General features: G+C 35.3%; 2 long non-coding RNA genes across 2 annotated transcripts; one reads left to right on the top strand and one right to left on the bottom strand.

Moving 5' to 3' along the window:
* Positions 1–13943: 13943 nt before the first annotated feature.
* On the bottom strand, positions 13944–14535 carry LOC25493085 (uncharacterized). The gene is made up of 2 exons (XR_003011715.2): positions 14427–14535; positions 13944–14314 (listed from the first exon to the last, which is right to left on the bottom strand). It is a non-coding gene; the product is annotated as an uncharacterized lncRNA (long non-coding RNA).
* Positions 14536–17565: 3030 nt separating this feature from the next.
* LOC25493084 (uncharacterized) lies at positions 17566–18152 on the top strand. The gene is made up of 2 exons (XR_003010914.2): positions 17566–17706; positions 17797–18152. It is a non-coding gene; the product is annotated as an uncharacterized lncRNA (long non-coding RNA).
* The last annotated feature ends 2483 nt before the right edge of the window (positions 18153–20635 follow it).

Genomic DNA, 20635 nt, shown 5'->3' with positions numbered 1-20635 from the left:
ATCTCTACCATCCAAAGTCATGATTAGATTCTCGGCTTGATTGTACCGAGCTTTCCACACTTGCTTCTCACGACTCTCCATGGCTAGATGCTCCTGATACATATCCTGAGTCGCGGGAAGTAGAGGCAGAGGCATAGACGGAGTGGATGAAGACACGTATCTCATAGCTGGATAAGGCATACCAATCTCCTCAGCTCGATCTATCACCCACTGAGTATAAGCCTCATGAGCGACACCGGATCTCGCACCTAGATGCTTCACACTCTTCCTTCGAACCTTGGACCAAGCATCCATGAAAGCTTTCCTTTTTCCGGTAGGAGCATTCGCATAGAAGAAGAACTCTGGAGATGTAGCAAGATTGATGGGCTTCGACTTCATAGGAAAACCAAACTGTCTCATAGCAAGCTCGGGATTGTAGTTGATTCCTCCACGAGTACCAAGAAGAGGTACATTGAGAAAGTCTCCACAACCCATAATGATTTCCTTCACTTGAGCGGCAGGAGTGAGCCAGACGACCTCATTAGGAGTGAGGGCCATAATCCGCTGAGAGTAGGACCAGTTCTCCGAGTTGTCATGGAAGGAACTCGGAAGGTGCGAAATAAACCACCTATACAAAAGAGATGTGCAGCAAAGAATATACCCACGGCCCTTGAGAGTCCTGTCATGAATGGCGTGGTAGGTATCCGCTAGCAAAGTAGGAACCGGGTTCTTGGAATGAAAGATCTCGATAGCATTCATGTCCACGAAGTCGTCGAGGTTCGGGAAGAGAATGAGCCCGTAGATAAGCAAAGCAAGAATAGCCTCGAGTGTATCCTGACGAGTAGTACCGAGATTAGCCTGATCAAGAAGATACTTCGAAGTGAACCCCCGGATGTGAGACTTGGTAATAAGATGGTTGGAGACGTCGGAAGTCTTGAGGTAGAGATCCTTTGCAATAACCAGAGGAGTAAGAGAAGTCCCGGGACCGGTGAAAGGCGTCTTCTCGGCTATAGGTAAACCCACTAGATTGGAGTAAGCCTCGAGAGTAGGAACCAACTGGAAGTCCGGGAAAGTGAAGCAACGGAAGCTCGGATCATAAAACTGCACTAGAGTGTGCACTAGCTTCTCGTCCACATCGGTTCGGAGTAAAGTAAGCAATCCCCCATATCGGAGTCGGAACCCTGTTTGACTCTTGACCTTGAGTGCCAACTCTCTCAAACTAACCAAATCCACTTCCTTGAACTTGTAGCACTTAGTCTTCTTCATACCTGTAATTATTTACAAAAATTTCCATTTGTTTAAACCCTTCGATGAATGCATGAAAAATGTTTATGCATGAATGCGTGTATGCATGATGGTGTTGTTTAGTTTACAAAGGACAAGGTGGGTTGAGATTCAAAGTAACGGATGGACACGGCGTCCGGTGAACTAAGGCTTTGGATAGTAGTCACCAAGGTTCTAACACAGTCCCCAAACTGCAACCTCTCTCACATATATCATGGTAGTACGGGACGACACCTGTTCCATGATTATTTGTGAGAAGGTCTAGTTTGAGTGTAGTATCGCGTGACGACTAAAGTTTGAGACAACACTCAATTTAGCCACCGCACTACGTCCTAAAAAAGGCTAGGATGGGTTTGGTAACTACGGTTCATAGCTTCGTCGAACAATTGAAAGTGAAGTGCCTAAGCATGACAACACACGCCGACAATATCACCTTCAAAATGCCTCAGCTATGTGAGATTGATCGCATAATCCAATACACGAGGCAACCCCCGGATCGAATTGTCGATTATATCTCTACCTAAACATAAGTTCACTCAGCCCGGGTTAGGACTTTTGATATTCTCACCCCACACGTTGAATGAAAGTAAACAAGTATTCACATATGTAAGCAATAAAACAAAGCGTAAATATAAACTAAGGAAAACTAGGCGCGATCCGCTAAAAGAATCCCCAGTGAAGTCGCCATTTCTGTTATCATGGTTTTTGGGTGCCAAGCCATTTAATTGGACTTGTACCTTTCGACCGTTGATATCTCTCTTTTTTCTTGGGAAGGGAAAAATTGAGAAAAAACCCTTAGATTCTAAGTTCGGGGGTCGGTTTTACTACGGGAAGGTGTTAGGCACCCGGAGTAACTATAGTCCTCTATAGGAGCCGTTTTCCTAAGTCTATATTCACGCTTATTTTTACTTACTTTTGAAAATGGGATGTTTATTTAGTTAAGAATGGGGGGAGAGAAGTTGTAAGACTTCATTTTTATTTCGGCTTGGATGAGTTTTGACTCATTGCCTACGTACCCTTTTAAGGGATCAAAACCGTTCGTAGTTCTTGCTAAAAAACTTGTTTTTGTTTTAATTGTTTGATTTTAGGTTTTGAAAATGGTTTTGAAGAAGGAGATTGGGAGGCTTCATGAGCGTTAGATTTAGCAAAAAAAGGTGAGGTTTGGTTAGTGATTAGAAAGAAAGTCTAAATGGTTAAGATGAATTGAATTTTCCTTAAGAAAAAAAGAAAGGGAAAAAATGAAGTGTTGACTTCATATTTATTATGAAAATTCTTGAAGTGAAGTTCAATTGTTTTTTTTGAAAAAAGATGGATTTTCTCTAAGTGTTTAAAACCTAAACGCTTATTTAACCATACAATCCTATGCATACATCTAAGGTGAGTGTGTGCGTGTCGGTGCGTCATAGTGTCCATAGTCCATATTACAACATTTCCTAAATACATTCTATGGCCTCTTTGCCAAGCTACAAACCAATGGTAAAATATTACATCACCAAATGAATTACAATTTGTAAAAGAGAAAACTAAACTAAAGAAGACAATAGTGAGGATAATGAAGTGCTATGAAGTGATCAACATGAAAGGAAATGTTAGTAGAAAATGGTAAAAGAAGAATACGGCATAAAGTGATAGAAGAAAGTATGGCATAAGACGATAGAGTGACGATGAAAATAAGCCGGAAACATGTGATGAATAATGCGTATGATGCAAGAATAAAACCTAACACATCAAAACAGTGACATACGCATAGCAAACAGTAGCAGAATTCATATGAAATAGTATGCAAATCAAACATGACGAATACAAACATTATGCATACGAGGTAACGGGTAAAAATGCGAGAAAAGTGACTCAAAATAGTAAAAACCCTTGACAAAACAACACTAAAATTTTTATCAACTTTTCCAAGTAAAATACCACTGAAAATTATCAAGAAAAATAGTAAAATGACGTAGTAAATTTCTTGGAATTTATTGATAAAAATTAACATGAACAGAGGTGCAAACAGCAGGCAAGTATGGTGCAAGTAGCAAAAAAGCAAAAAAACGTGAAAGAAAACTAAACCCAAACTCAAGCCCAATCCTCAAAAGATCCGGATGCACAGGGGACGTACGATTGATCCAGGGTTCTGAAACCCTAGATCAAACGGCCAGGAACAAAGGGACTGGACCGGTCTTGGACCGGTCCGGTTCACTAGCTTATAAAAACAAGAGAGCACCGGTTTTTTTTTCATTTTACAAATCCTTTCTCTCTCTTCATACAAGAACCTCCTCTCTTCTCTCATCAGTCTTCCTCACCGGAGTTGATGAAGCCACGGCGGAAACCTAGGTGGTTCGCCGGAAGCTTCATCTTCTCCGGTGAACCAGCGCCCAGAATCCAACCAAACTTGCATCAAATCCTTCGCCTCCTTCTTCTAAACATGAATCCATAATCCGTTTTCGCATTTGAATCGTGAATCAACGCAGATCTGATGTTTTCTTTTACGGTTTCAGAAAGTTGAGTTTTCGTTTTTTGATAAAATTCCATGGATTTGGCACAGATCTTCGTTGATTCACTTGGATTGATATTTTCCGAAAGAGATGAAGTGAACAAAGGCTTTAAACGATGTGGATCTAGAACTTTGACGCGACGTGAAACTGTTTTGAGGTTTTTTTTATCCTTTTCGAATTGAAACGTTTTGATTCGTACAGATTCACATCACGTTGGTCTCGCCACTGTTCTTGATGAGGAAAAACTGAGAGGACACGTTCTTGTTTACGATGTAGATCTTATTGATTTCAGTTTCGGTTTCAAAGGTGTTTTTGGTTTTCGAATTTTCTTAAACCAAAACGTTTTTTTTATCACTAAGTTCTACATCGTTTTCCAGTGATTGAACTTCTTTATGATCTTTATGAGAAAAACGAAGTGTTTGAAGTTATACCTGAGGTTTTAATGGAGATTCTGGTTAATCCTCTTCAGAAAACCGTGATCTGCTTGCTGCGTTTTTGATGATTTTGTTATTGAGCTACTGAAAATAAATCAGTATTTTTGCACGTGAATCTTCATCTTCTTCACCGGTTTAAACCTAGCTTCTTCCCTCTTCTTTCTCTTCACTGTTTCCTCGTGATCAGTGCTTGAGTTCGTCGCGTTTCAGTGATGAACTCGCACTTTGAATTGCGAGGAAATTGATTCTGTGATGATGATTCCGTATCGAATCTCTGAGAACCAACGCGTAATCAAAGAAACTTTGTTGAATTCTGTTGAATTTGGTGATTTTGTGTTGATTTGGTGGAAATCAATGGTGGATTGAGGCGGTTAGGGTTTCTGCCATTGCTGAATCTTTGAAGCTTTTTGTTGATTCTGTTTTGATCTAACAGAAAAGAGAGAGAAAGTTGAATTCTGTTTTGGTGAGTTGGCGTGTGATTGTGGCTCTGCGTGGCACTGTGCACCTTTTATAGCATGACATGTGTGCCTCTGAACAAATGAGAAAGTGACACCTGGACCTGAAAAAAGAGTGACACGGCCTTGTACAAAAAATGGACTTTTCTGCAAAAAACAACACTTAAGGACTAAACTGTAATTGACCAAAAAAGGACTGAAATGTAAAAAAGGAAAATTCTGGACTAAAAATGCAACTTTGGGACCTCAATTGAGGGACCAAAATGCAATTAAAAATGAAATTGAATAAAAAACGTAATTTGACCAAACGTAAAGCGAAACAAAAATAAAATTGACAAAACAGACTAAAACGAACCAATGGCCTAAATGAGGTACTTCAAAGTAACCTCCCCATGCCAAAATTTCATGTGAAATGACCAAAATGCCCCTAGGGCTAAAAACGACCTAAACTGAATCAAATTGACTTGACACTGACTCAGATGTAAGTTTGAAATGAATTTTAACAAAGTTTACTGATGAAATGTTTAAAAGTAATCTGAAAAGACTCAGAGACAGTCACAAGGATGAAAATGGGTCCCACTGCAGGAAATGACCAAAATACCCTTCTGTATGACTTTTTGCAAATTTTGAAATAAACTGTAGAAAAAGCAATGTAATGATTCAGAGACACTTTTGAATGACTTACAAGACAAGTAAAGACATTTCGAAAGGTTTTATGCAAGAAAAACATAGGTAAAATTGTGATTGAAAATACTGCGAGGCAGAGACAATTTGAACTGTGCAGTTGAAATTTGATAATCGACAAAGTTTGAAATGAAATTGGGCCCAGTATTTTTAGGTCCAAAAACGGGGTATAACATGCATGAATGCATGTATGCATGATTGTGTTGTTTAGTTATAATGTGGGTTGAGATTCAAAGTAACAAGGCCACGGATGGACACGGCGTCCGGTGAACTAAGGCTTTGGATAGTAGTAACCAAGGTTCTAACACAGTTCCCAAACTGCAACCTCTCTCACATATATCATGGTAGTACGGGACGACACCTGTTCCATGATTATTTGTGAGAAGGTCTAGTTTGAGTGTAGTATCGCGTGACGACTAAAGTTTGAGACAACACTCAATTTAGCCACCGCACTACGTCCTAAAAAGGCTAGGATGGGTTTGGTAACTACGGTTCATAGCTTCGTCGAACAATTGAAAGTGAAGTGCCTAAGCATGACAACACACGCCGACAATATCACCTTCAAAATGCCTCAGCTATGTGAGATTGATCGCATAATCCAATACACGAGGCAACCCCCGGATCGAATTGTCGATTATATCTCTACCTAAACATAAGTTCACTCAGCCCGGGTATAGGACTTTTGATATTCTCACCCCACACGTCAAATGAAAGTAAACAAATATTCACATATGTAAGCAATAAAATAAAACATAAATATAAACTAAGGAAAACTAGGCGCGACCCGCTTAAAAAGATCCCCAGTGAAGTCGCCATTTCTGTTATCATGGTTTTTGGGTGCCAAGCCATTAATTGGACTTGAACCTTTTGACCGTTGATATTCTCTATTTTTTTCTTGGGAAGGGCAAAATTGAGAAAAACCCTTAGATTCTAAGTTCGGGGGTCGTTTTCGCTACGGGAAGGTGTTAGGCACCCGGAGCGATTATGGTACTCCATAAGAGCCGCTCTCCTAAGTTGATTTCTACGCTTTATTTTTATTGCCTACTTATTGAAAGAAAAGAAGTTTTATTTGAGTGAAGAATGGGGGTGAGAAGAAGTAGAATTTGATTTTATTTCGGCTTGGAGGAGTTTTGACTCATTGCCTACGTACCGTTTTACGGGATCAAAACCGGCGTAGTTCTTGCTCAAAAATAGTTTTTGTTTTTGTTGGTTGATTTTAAGTTTGAAAAGAGATTTTGAAGAATAGAGACGAGAGGCCTCAAGGGCATTAGATTTAGCAAAAAGTGAGGTTTGATTAGTGATTGAAAAGAAAGTCTAAATGGTTAAGATGAATTGAATTTTTCTTAAGAAAAAAGAAAGGAGAAAATGAAGTGTCGACTTCATATTTATTATGAACATTTTTGAAGTGAAGTTCAATTGTTTTTTTTGGAAAAAAGATGGATTTTCTCTAAGTGTTTAAAACCTAAACGCTTATTTAACCATACAATCCTATGCATACATCTAAGGTGAGTGTGTGCGTGTCGGTGCGTCATAGTGTCCATAGTCCATATTACAAAAATTGCCTAAATACATTCTATGGCCCCTTTGCCAAGCTACAAAATAATGATGACAAATTACATCTCTAAAGGAATTAAAACTTGCAAAAATAAATGCTAGGCTAAAGAAGGTGGAGGGAATGCTAAATGAGATGCATGAAACATGGAAATAAACTTGTTAGTGAAAAGAAAAAAAACATAACAAGTACTAAGAAATAAAAGCATGCAAGATGGCACAAAAAGTTAACAAAATGACATTAAACCCTAAAAATTTAGGTATGAAACCTAAAGCATTCTTGGCCTCTAATTCTCATGCTTTAACAAATTTTGAAAGAGTTTTCTTTATCTCAAGTTATAGCATGGAATTATTGGGAACATGCAAGCATGGTTTCATGCCATATTTTCTAGAATAAACTTGGTATTTTATATCTTTCAAAATATGCATATATTGTTCATAAAATCAAGAACTTATGAACCAAATCAAAACAGCAAATCAACATGAAATTAAAGGCACAAATCTCTCATATTAACACAGCAAGTAGTTTTTATCACATATTCTCACATCAAGGACAAATGTGTGAAGAAGAATCCATAACAAATAATTCAAAGAGAATTAAAATGCTATGAATTAATTATACAGAAATTTCATAGATCCTTAATGTGCAAAAATGTCATAAAAACACTAAGAAAATATCAAGAAACATGTGATAATTTTTGGAGATTTTTTGGAGAAAATTTTAAGCATGCAGGGGTTCAAACAGCAAAGAAATATGGTGCAAATAGCAGGAAAACAAACAAAAACGTAAAAGATCAAAGCCCAAACCAAAGGCCCAATTCAAAAAGCTCAGATTGCACAGGAGACGTTGGATTGATCTAGAGGCTGAGAAAGGAAGGAAAAAAACCGAAAGTAAACCGGACCGGTTCAAAGTTCTATATAAATGCGTCCAGTCCGGTTTTTTTCATTTTTTCCTTTTCCTTCTCTCTCTTCTCCCTTCTAGTGAGAGAAGTTCTCACTTCTCTCTAAGGTTCCGGTCGTCTTCTCCGGCTAACTCCTCCGTTCCGGCGCGGCGGATGGCGGCGGCGCCACCGTGCCGGAAAATCAAACTGCTCCGATTCGAGAAATTTTTACATTTTTAGATATCCTTTTTTGTATACTTCTCGAATCCGAACTTAGATTTTTCGAAAAAAGCTTGAATCGGAGTAGATCTGAGTTTGAATCTTGATGAAATTTTTGTAAAGAAACGGTGGAAAAAGGAAGAGAAGCGAACGAAGAGGATGCTTACCTCCTCCTGTTTTCTGTCACGGTCCTTGCTGCTTGTGCCTCGCGTGCTTGCTTGCGCGTTTTGCTTGCTTGTTTGCTGGCTTGCGCGTGCTTGCTCGCGTTTTGCTTGCTTGCTTGCTGGCTTGCGCGTGCTTGCTCGCGTGCGTGTTTTGCTGCGTTTTCGATTCTGTTTGCTTCAGCTTCGCTGTTGTTGCTGCGTTTTCGATTCTGTTTGCTTTCCCTCTTCTTCTCAAACTTTCGGATCCTTCGCGATCGTGCTTGGATTCGTCGCTATTGGTGACGGATCTGCACTAGAATTGTGAAGGATTCGGTTCGATGATGATGATTCTTCAATGAATCACTGAGAACTTTTGATGGATTTCGATTCTGGAAAATTTTCTAGGGTTTGTGTTCTTGGTGATTTTTTCTCTGGTTTTTCTGTTTTGATCTGTAACAGAATGGAGAGAGAAAGAAAATCTGTTTTTTGATGAATCTCTGACCTTTTTTTGACTGTGCATTGAATGCGCCTTTTATAGGCTGCCACTTGTATTTGAGACCCAATGAGAAGCTGCCATGTGGCGTTGAACTTGTGACTTGGGCGCTGCCTTGTAATTTGACTTTGAGGACCTCCCTGCAATTTTGTAAAATATGGGACTGGACTGCAATTTTTTTTAAAAACAGAACTCAAAATATAAAAATTGGACAATTTGGACTTAAATGCAATTTTAAAAAAATTAAGGGACTAAAATGCAAAGTAAAAATAAAATGAATTAAAATTTGTAATTTTGACCCAACGTAAAGTGAACCTAAATAAAATCAACAAACGGACTAAAACGAACCAATGGCCTAAATGAGGTACTTCAAAGTAACCTCCCTATGCCAAAATTTTGCGTGAAATGACCAAAATGCCCCTAGGGTTGAAAAACGACCTAAACAGACTCAAGTCGACTTGACACTGACTCAGATGCAAGTTTGAAATGATTTTAACAAGGTTTACTGATGAAATGTAAAAAGAATCAATTTGAAAAGACTCAAAGACAGCCACAAGGATGAAAATGGGTCCCACTGCAGGAAATGACCAAAATACCCTTCTGTATGACTTTTTGCAAATTTTGAAATAAACTGTAGAAAAAAGCAATGTAATGATTCAGAGACACTTTTAAATGACTTATAAGACAAGTAAAGACATTTTAAAAGGTTTTATGCAAGAAAAACATAGGTAAAATTGTGATTGAAAATACTGCGAGGCAGAGACAATTTGAACTGTGTAGTTGAAATTTGATAATTGACAAAGTTTGAAATGAAATTGGGCCCTAGTATTTTTAGGTCCAAAAACAGGGTATAACAGTTTTATATGATATTGTTTTTCAAAATATGATGGAAATGTTAGTGTTTAGAATTGAATAAACTATTGATATTTTGGGTAGTCTGTGATCCAGTGTATATGCATGTTTTGATTGTAAATGTTGATAGCCAAAGAACTTAAACAAAATACAATCGCCAGTCATAGATTACTTAAACCAAATACATAGGTTCATAACCAAATAAATCACATAGCTTAACATCAAGAATTACACAAGTTCATAAAATGCGAAACAATTTCTTTGTATATCGAACATCAATCTTTTACTTTTGTTCCAGCGATTGATATCTAATATCATGCAAACACATATATGTAATACAATTACGAACAATAAATAACCCACGACTAACAAGTAGAAAGAAATTGGATGGATTTCCCCCCTTATCCAAGATAAACAAGATTTTAATCATTCACGATCAGATGTATATGATCTATAGACAAAGTCTTCAACTTAAAGAGATGTTAGAGAGAGAGAGGGGGAAAAGGGAGAAAAGGGGACCACTTAGGACAAAGAGAGAAACATTGCTATTCTGGAGGTGGGAGCGGCTAGGGGATCCGACGGAGGCCCGACGAAGGATAGGAGGAGTGGATATCAAAAGCAGCTTGATGCTACTTCTTCTCCATTCTTCTTCACCAACTTCCCGGAGAACATGTTGGTTTCTGAGATGCATAAGGTGTTCGGTTCGTTTGGTAGGGTGGGGGAGATTTATGTGCCTTTGAAACGTGACAGATGGAACCGGAGATTCGGTTTTGTTAAGTTTGTGGAAGTGTCTAATATGGAGCTGCTGGAGGCAAGTTTAGAAGAGGTCTGGTGGGGAGAGTGTAAGCTCAAGGTGAACAAAGCAAGGTTTAGGAGAGAGGAGAGGGAGGAAGAAGGGAGGAGAGGGTGTTGGGCGTGGAGGTGGAGGTGGGGGGAGAAATTGGTCAGATGTGAAGGTGGCGGAAGGGGTGTCGTACCGGAATGCTGCTGCGGGAATTCAGACAAGGTCAGCGGTACAGGAGGAAGTCCAGAACTGGTTGGAGGTGAAGCCTAGTGAAGAGGCGTTGGAACATCTAAGAGGAGGTTATGTGGGGTTTTACATGTGCATAGGGATGCTGCTCTGCTGCAGCACTATTTGTCGATGGAAGGGTTGGGATGGATTAGGGTGTCAGCGATGGGTGGTAAGATGGTGCTTCTGAAGTCTGTGAAGGAAGGGGAGATAGAAAGTGCACAAGTTCATCACAAAGAGTGGTGGTTCAACATCTTCAAAGAGGTGAAACATTGGACTCCTAATCTGATTTCTAAGAGCAAGAAGGTGTCCCTTTTTGTGTTAAATATCCTAGATTATTCTCTATGTCGAACCAAAAAGAGGCATTGGTTGCGGAGATTGGGGTGAATACCGGTCCGATGGTGGAGTGGTGTTTTGAGTGGAGACAACGTTTCTTTGTAAGGGAGGAACAACTTTTGGTTAATTTATTGGAAGATTTGGAGGGGCATGTGTGGTCTAACGGTGAAGACAGATGGGTGTGGAGGATGGAAGACGAAGGGAAATTCACGGTGAAATCTATGTATGCGAAGTTTGAAGGGAGATGGATTGTGGAGAACAATTGGAGTGTGGAGGAGTTGAGAGTGTTTCTCCAACTTTGGAAAAGCCCGGCCCCCTCAAAAGTGGTGGCCCTTTCTTGGAAAGTCTTGCTTGATCGTATTCCGTCGCGATTGAATCTTAGAAGGCGAAACGCCCTTCCTCCGGAGGTCTCGGTGAGGTGTGCTTTATGCGAGGTTGAGACGGAAACATCCATTCACCTCTTCGCGCATTGTATGGTGGCTAGAGGGATTTGGTTAGAACTCCTTAAGTGGGTTGATAATATGTTTTTGATGCCTCAAAATGTTTTTAATCATTGGTTGTGTTGGAATGCGGGTGCCTCTAATAAGAAATTGATTAAGGGTTTTAGACTCATTTGGCATGCCGCAATTTGGGTTATTTGGAAGATGAGGAATGATAAGATTTTTAACGACAAGGAGAAAGAGGTGATGGAACTAGTAGAAGAAATTAAAGTCTTGTCTTGGAGGTGGTGTCTAACTCGGTTGAAGATTCTGTCGTGCCTCTACTACGAGTGGTGTTGGAACCCAAATATGTGTCTGATAAGATAGTATTGAGTTCGGGGCAGTGGATTGGGTGCAACAATTGGGTTATGGAGGTTTTGTATGGGGGCAGTTAGGTTTTTTATGGTTTTCTGTTTTCCTACCTGCTGTACTGGTTTATTTTTCTGCTTCTGTTTTGCTGTTTGGCCTCTGTGTTTGGCTGTGAGGGCAGCGGTTAGGCTAGGCTTTTTCAGCTGTTTGGTTTTCCTTGGGGTAGTTTCTCCTCTTGTAGTTTCCGTGCAGTTTGGTGTCTTTTGTAATCTTGTTTGCGAGTTTGTTTGCATCTTGCGACAACTTTGCTTAATAAATTAGTCGTTTTAAAAAAAAAAATCATTCACGATCATAGTAAACAAGAATAAGCAATATAAGAATGAGGAATTCTATTGACAAACACTCTAACACACTCCCTTAAACACACTCTTGTTTATTGGCCCATGTCATATGTCTTTTCTATTCCTTAACATGTTAACCCGCTAAACAAGTTCCATTTTTTGTTTCTATTTTATTTTACGGTTATTATCTGTCACCACTAACCTCAATTGGCATTCCCTATCCACAACCTGGCTTTTATTTTCCACCGCCATGAGTGTAACATGATTGCAATATCTGATGAATTTTCAAATCTATGATGATGAACAAAACCCCATCGTTTCAAATTCAAACAATCTTCAGATCCTTCAATTCTTCATTCTTATCAGTGGTATTGTTGCCCAGATGTGAAAGGGTAAAATTGCTCCTGGAAAAATTTCAAGAATGTATCCTGGAAAAAACAAAGCTCACTCCTTGGAAAGAAAAACAATGCTAAAAGAGAAAGGACACTTTTGTTTTGTATCGTATTGTTACAGAATAAGGGGGAGGAAAAAAGTGAAAGAAGAACCCTTCACAACATGGTGTTATTTTCTTGATAACGATGATGAATTAGTTTTTTTTCCTGTACAATAACTATTTTTATTTTATTTTATTAATTATTAAATAATAAATAAAGGAAGCATTCTATTTTACTTTTATGAACCGGCAGAGCAGGTTGCCAATTCCACTGTTTTAAAATGACGATGAGGTGGCCCAATTGGAGAGAGTGTATTAAATGGAGTGTGTTAGAGAGTTTGTTATTAGCATTTCTCTATAAGAATATAAAGAAAATAAGATAAACCTGAATTAAATTGAAGTTGCCAAGTGGCGATTACAAGAATTCAATAAAACTAAGGAGCTTTCAATGTTTACAAGTAAAGAGTGGTATTGAACCAGAGCTATTTTATGCCTTTTTTTTATATATAGATCTAGAGGCTATAATACACTCATAAAGTCATATGGCCATCCAAATTACGAAATAAAAATGGACCAAAATTGGAATACGAGGGATTACAACCGTAATGCCCCATTACATGTGTTGTAATCTTCTCCGACATTTTTCCAAACATCATCACCTTATCCATTTGGCCATTGCAGTCTTGGCTTTGGGCACCTTCACTTCATGATCCATCTTCTAATACCTTGGAGACCGAGCATTGTATGATATTTTTTGTTATGTTTTTAGTACTTTTCTTTGTATTTGAAGACAAATAAGATAAAAGTTAGAGGAGTTGTCAATGGTTTGAGGAACGTATCATATTGTTTTCACTCGTCATTGTAATTCACTTTTATCCTAAATTATGAAACTCCATGTGTTTTGAGTGTTTTGTAGTGAGAAATCATGTAAATCGACAAATCAAGACATCACGTGAAGGATCAAAGATATGGAGATTGAAGTCAATGGTTCTTAGAAGGTTTTTGTAGACAATACAAAATGAAGAAAATTCATTTAAAGTTCCTAGAAGTTTTCAGATGGAAAAATGATCGAAAACAGGAGAAAACACAAGATTTCACGCCTCAAGGGCTGCCTCATGCGCCATTTGCGCCTGGCCATGCGTCATTTGCACACAAGGCGGTGTTGCTACTACCTCGGGCGCTATTTGAGCCCCTGTAGGTGCCATTTGCGCCTGGATGCAAGCAGAAATTGCATGCAGCTTGTTTTTCAAGCTGGATCGATGCAAAAAACTCAGTTTTCTACTCTTAAACCCTGAGTAATCATTTGCTATAAATAGAGTCGTCTTGTTTTATGAGATTAGTGAATTTTGATCATTCTTTGATTGACATGAGATTGTATCTAATCTTTTATTTCTTTGGTCAATCGCGTGTTTAATATGATGTGTAAGTTCTTTTTCCATCAATCTAAGGCCCTTCTTAACACATTTTAATTTTCAAATTCACGTACGTTTCTTTTGAATATATTTGATTTGTGAATTTGCAATATCATGTTCTTAAGAACTCTCAAATAAAATTGTTAGAAAACAAAACATATCAAAATCAACATGATCTTTGTTCAAGTAAATTTGTCATAATTAAAACATCTAATAAGAAACATAAAATACATCATTAAAACATCTAATAAGAAAGATAAAATACAAAATATGGTTTGACACTCCTAACCTTCACACCCCATATAGAGAAATATCATTAAGAGTTGAAATAGAGAACAAACATCTTGAGGAACTAAACCAAAATCCACGGAAGGAACAAATACAAGCAATAATTGCCTAATTTTCAGCTTAACTACTCGCGACAATGACAATTACCATTAATACATCTCGAATCGGAAGTACGAATACAATCAATTAATGGGCAGTCATAGTCAAATTCGCAAGGAATAAGAGGCCCAGGCGGCTCTGTCTCTGTAATGTTAAACAATTATAATGGAATGTTACTAAAAGATGATGATGAAATATTATGTTTAAGGACTAAGGTAAATAAGAAATTTTGGAAATGGTGAGATAAGGGACTTACGACGTCTGACGTTGAGAACATGAAATAGTAAAAGAAAATTGATGATAAGAAAATGGATGATAGTATAAACATTCTTCAAAATTCTAGCCATATTTTGCCTCCCTTGAATGTAATAAAATCAAAAAGTTTGATTGAGATATTTATAATGTAGAAAACATCCCATTGTGTTTTTTTCTTTTCTTTTTTTCAAGTAACTTAGTGGAGAGCTCACACAATTTAATTGCGGAGAAGTGTAGTGTTCAGAGTTCGAACTCCGACCTCTGCATATAAAATACAATATCCCTACCAATTGAGTTAAGCTCACGGCGATACATCACATCACATTGTGCTTTATTAAATTAAAAAAAAAAAGTATCATTGTTACGGTTCATAAAATTAGAACTATTATCAATTGTGTTTGTCCCTTTATGTTACTAAAGTGAGGTGGAAAATACCGAAAGAGAAAAAGTAATTTTAAACATGTTCAAAACTAGTTTTAGAAATAATTTACAGTTGACCAAACAGAAATAATTTACGGTTGATGCAACCATATATCCCCATACATAATAAATGTATCGTAAAAATTCTCGTAAATTTACCTCAGTTGATAGGAATAATGAATAAATATGTAAGGTCTGAGTTCAAATCACGATCATCACAAAAAAAAATATATATATATTTGAATCAAAGTGCATCCCGACCAAATTTTAGCTGGTGTTAGCTACTATTTATTACTCACTCTTGTATTCAAGAAATACTTTCCATACTAAAAGAGGCATTTATGTTACGTACACTTTTTAATTTTAATTTTAATTTTTTTTGTTATGGGTATCACTGCACCAAACGAGAATTTAAGTGGAATAAAGAAACTTCAATATACATAACTAATAAGTTTCTCCCTTTCATAAATGTCAATGAAAATATTAAATAAAAACAAATATAACTTATAAATTTGTGGTTATCAATATTTTATAAGTTAGGGTCTAATTGTATTTCAAGGTATGTAAAATGTTTATAGCCAAAACTTTATATGTTCTATTTTTTTTTCAAATATTTCCATTGATATTTATGAAAGGGCAAAAGTTATTAGTTATGTGTATTGAAGTCTTCTGATTCCGCTTAGATTCTCTTTTGGTCAAATGATAACACCTTCCCATGTAACCAAGAATTATTATACAGAAAAAAAATACTGTATCAATCTTTTAGCTACATACCTAACCCATAAGTTTGTTATATTAAAACATGATCTCTACCAATTAATTTAACAAAGTTTTTTTTTAAGCCGTCAAGACAAATAAAACTCTCTTTCTTGTATTTCTAGTACCTTCAAATACATATAGCAATTGTGTGATATATAATTTATGATATTGGTCAACCACAATGTCACAAGTGGTTTTTCCTCTCTCTCTCTCTCTCTCTCTCTCTCTCTCTCTCTGTTTTACAAGAATTGTGACGCTGAGATTGACCAATATCACCAATATTATTAAATATTATGTCACCTAAGTGCTACCTCTTCAAATACAACCAACCGTAACTCAATTTTACAAAACATTTATAAAATGTTTATAGCCAAAACTTTGCAAGTTCTATTTTTTATATATATTTCCATTGATATTTATGAATGGGAAAAAGTTATTAGTTATGTGCGTTGAAGTCTTTTATTCCAATTAGAATCTCTTTTGGTCCAATGATAACACCTTCCCATAACCACGAATTATATGAAAACACATATCAATTTTTTTTAGCTACAGACCTAACCCATCAAAGAGTAAGTAAAATATATTTTTTAATATTTTACCCGTGGGGGGTAGAAGGGATTAATAACAAATGTACCTATAGCAACATATCCCTCTTGGGCTTTAATAAGAAATTTAGATAAAATCTTAGAACAAATTTCTAAGAGAGAACTGCTCTTTACCCAACTGAAACTGCTTGCTCCCAAATAAAATGACAAAAACACCCCTATACATGTTAACTCACGCTAGTGTGAGTGCCAACGTAAGTTAACACACGCAGCATGAATTAACTATCGCTTGTGTTATACCTCACGTGAGTTAACTCACGTCAGTTTTAACCCCATTTTTCATCTTCATTTATTTTTTCATCTGCTGCCATTAACACACCATCAATTCATCTGTTTCTCCAAATTTAACTAATGTTTTTCTTATAATTCCCTTATAACTATTAACTACCGCATGATTTTAATTTCCCCAAATTTAATTAGCACATGTTCGTAAGTTTTGGAAAGTGAAGGAAAAATCAGTCGAAGGTGTGGAAGGTAATTGAAGAAGGCAAAATCAGTCGAACATGACTTGTTCTAGCACCCCAAACAAAAGCCATTCACTTTCAACTAAATCTCTCTGCCGAGTCCACGAGTTCTTTTTTTGCCATCAAAATTTCTTTTCTTAGAACATGATTCATCTTTGGTGGCTGCTGCTTCGTAAAATAGCACCCTCATCCCTTGAAAGATAAAAACTAGATGGCTAAACTACTTGAAACTCAGGAATTTTTCTAGTGAGATTTATCCCCCCATTTATTTTTGACATTTTTATAGAAACAGAAATCTTCTTTCTAATTTTTTTTCTTTCATAAGTTTATTTTATGTACCCCATGTTTTGTATTTTATATTTTCTTTTTAATAATTATTTTTGGGTGTTGCACATGATTATTGTATTATTGAAGTGCCAACATAGTTGGTATGATAGTAATGCATATTGATGATTTTACACTCCAATTTTTCTAGTAGAAAAATCAATTTACACAAAATAAAATACATTTTATGGAAATCAAAATTGATTTTAGGATACATTTAATAATGATAAATATATGGTTACCTCAAATTTTTTAAAATTACTATCGTTATTCGGTGTTTTTACCGTTTCAATATTGAAGGCTAAAAAATAAATACAAATAAAAATGAAAGGATGATAAAAAAATAATGGATTGTCTGTTATTGCCAATAAGATTTGTATGGGAGACCGTTACTATGTTTTTTTTTTTTTGGTACAATACTGTTACTTTGTTCTACTAATCACTTTAGTGATACTTAGGGACACAGGCACATTTAATAATAACTTTTTTAGGGAAATAATAATTTTAATTTTATGAAGGGTTTCTTGTAACAAGTTATACTTTTTTTCTATTGAACAAATCACAATATGATTTTTTCTACCTTATAAATATCTTAAACAAGCTTTTTGATTCCATTACATTCAAAGGATGTAAAATATGGATGGAATTTTGAAGTTTGTTTACGCTGTGATACTTTTTCTTTCACTATTTCTTGTTGTAACGAACGTGGGTAAGTCCCTTTTCTCATCCTTTTCAAGCTCTCTTATTTACCTTTTATAATCTATTAGTAACATTCTATTATATTTGTTTCACATTACAGAATCCGCTGATTGCGATTCTGACTATAATTGCAAAGAACAGTTGAGGGCGAGTTGAGTTGTATCTTCGGAAGGGTGAGATGTTTTGAGGGTTCGTGTTATTGCCCTCAGTTTTGTAGGATGTGCAAAAAGTACAACTAGTGTACACATGCAACAGAGTAAAATTTAGATCTATTTTACGTTTAAATTATAAATGTTATGTTTAGATATTAAAAATGTATCTTTGTATTAATTTTTGATGTCTGAAAAATTCTTCACAAAGTTGTGAAGACTCTACGTGTATCCACACCGATAACAATTATTACTCTCAACTTCTGAGTAGTAGAAGAAGAAAACTAGAGCATATTTGTGTTTTGTATTTTGTTGTGTTGTGTTTCTTGATCAAATTAGCTAAGGTCTATTTATAAGTCATACATTACTGTCAAATAGAAGGTGTTGACTCTTCTTAGTGACCTTTTAATTTCATATGGTCAATCCTTTTAAAAAGCAATTAACATATGATAATGCTAATTTATTTGAAAAATCATTTTTATATTAAGATGACCATTGACCAATATACTTTCACATAATTATATATATATATATATATATATATATATATATATATATATTGACAAAAACAAAACGATATTCATTCATTCAAATCGATAGAGTACATCAGATACAAACATTGCTAAAAACGTAAAGGGTGAATCTGCAAACGAACTCACAACATCCAAGTTAATAGCATAAAACGGCAAAATGCCTACAAAAAATATGATAAAACCTAAGTCACCGAAATTCACATGCTTCCGGATCTGCAACGTTGACGCCCAAATCATTTGTTGAATTTGTAATTGACTGATGCCGATCTTTCAATAGGAACAAAACGAACATCACGACAAGACGCGAAATCAAACGCCGCACAAGACGACGAACAACACAACGCCGCACTTAGACGACGAAATCTAAACAAAAAAAAAACACAAAAGAAGAAACTTGATTTATGTGAAAACCACTTATTTAGATTGAAAGAAAAGAGAAAAAAGATGTAGAGCGGTGATTCTAGGTCAAAAAATGACCTAAAACCACCCCTCCTTGATGAACGAATGGGAAAGAAAGTATAGAGAGAAGTTGGAGTTTCTCTCACTAAAAATCGAGAGCCGACTGTTTTTGTAATTGAGTTGTATATGTTTAATAAAGTTTATATAATTATATATATATATATATATATATATAGCACTTTTATATATATATATATATATATATAAAAGGTGTATTTTAGCAACTCACACTTCAAGGTGTAATTTCCACTTTTTAGTTATAACTTTGTTAAAAGACACCTTCATAAAAATTAGTTGATGTCTTTTAACAAATGTTCATAGAATAATTTGCTAAAAAACACCTTCAAAAAAGATGTCTAAAAATGTCTTCTAGCAAAACCATATATCTCATATATATATATATATATATATATATATATATATATATATATATATATATATATATATATATATATATATATATATAACATGTCCATACGCACAACATTACGTTTATTAATTAATTAATTTCAAAAACAAATATGCTTAATTTAATCGTATATATTATTTGTATTCTTTGTACTGGCAAAAAATACAATAACATTCCACTTAGAAAATTTATATTTGGAATAATTATATTCTCCAATCTAATCATCAAATAATAAAATAATTCTTTAGCAAGAACTAGAACACTCATTTGTATGTGACACTGTAGGTTCAATACTAAACTGGTAATAGATTAATCAAATTATGAACGTTATTTTTTTTTATGAAATTTTGGTTTTGATTAAAAGTAAAAGTATAAATGTTTGTTGTTTTTTTAATGACACAAACAACAATCTTTATTTTAGAAAAAGTTGTTTAAAATTATAATTGGAATAATGAAAAAGTAAGTATAAATATATTCATCTAGTTTGTTATACTATTTAAATGATAAAGGAAAAAAAACAGATATACATATATTCATATCTTGTTTGTTACATTTGTTTTAATATTTAAACTTATTCTTATCTATTTGTTACATGTGTTATTTGTATTGAAAATTAAGGGTATTTTTGAAAAGAAAAATCTAACCCCGAAGTGCTAAAAGGGGTAGTTTTCTTTATATATAGTATAGATACAAAAAATAAAAATATTGGAAAATATTTTCATAATTAAAAAAACATAGCATTAGATCATGAATAATAGAATTAAGTGCATGTTATTCAACAATATAACATGACTTGTATACCGGTATCAATCAATATCCATTATATCATATTATTCATTTAGATTATATTTTTGAATAAAATAAAATTTTGGGAATTTTTTCGAAAATTTTGATATATATTAATTGATGACAGTCAGTCATACACTACTTTTAGAGTCAATTTTAGTTGAATTTTTAGTCAATTTTTACTAGTTTAGTATTTAATTAGGAGCCATTTTAAATAAAGCATCATTTCTTATTTATTGAGTCAAATAGTATTTTCTTATTATTATTAGTCAACTAATGTAAGATGCTTTTAAGGCTTAAGAAAATGAGAAGAAATTAACGTTGCACTTGTCTAACCTAATAAGAAAAAGGATTTATGAGTAGAAAAATAGCAGCAAGATTATTTGGTGTATTGGGCTATGTATAATTTGTGGACCCGAGAGAATTAACAAGGGATTAACATGTGAAGAAAAATATAAGTGCCAGAGCCATATAAAAAGGAGGGGCGCTACATAACAGCCTGGTATTCACGTTCTGTACATTCACGATTGCCCACAAGAGAGCTAGGTCTTTGATTCACGTTTTTGGACAGGGAGCACGGAATGGAAGGAAAGTCAGGAGCAA

The sequence above is a fragment of the Medicago truncatula genome, chromosome 4 (genome assembly GCF_003473485.1).
Source record: "Medicago truncatula cultivar Jemalong A17 chromosome 4, MtrunA17r5.0-ANR, whole genome shotgun sequence".
In the NCBI taxonomy this organism is placed as follows: Eukaryota; Viridiplantae; Streptophyta; class Magnoliopsida; order Fabales; family Fabaceae; genus Medicago; species Medicago truncatula.
Note: the sequence above shows the minus strand (reverse complement) of the source record. Positions and strands in the feature narration are given on the sequence as shown.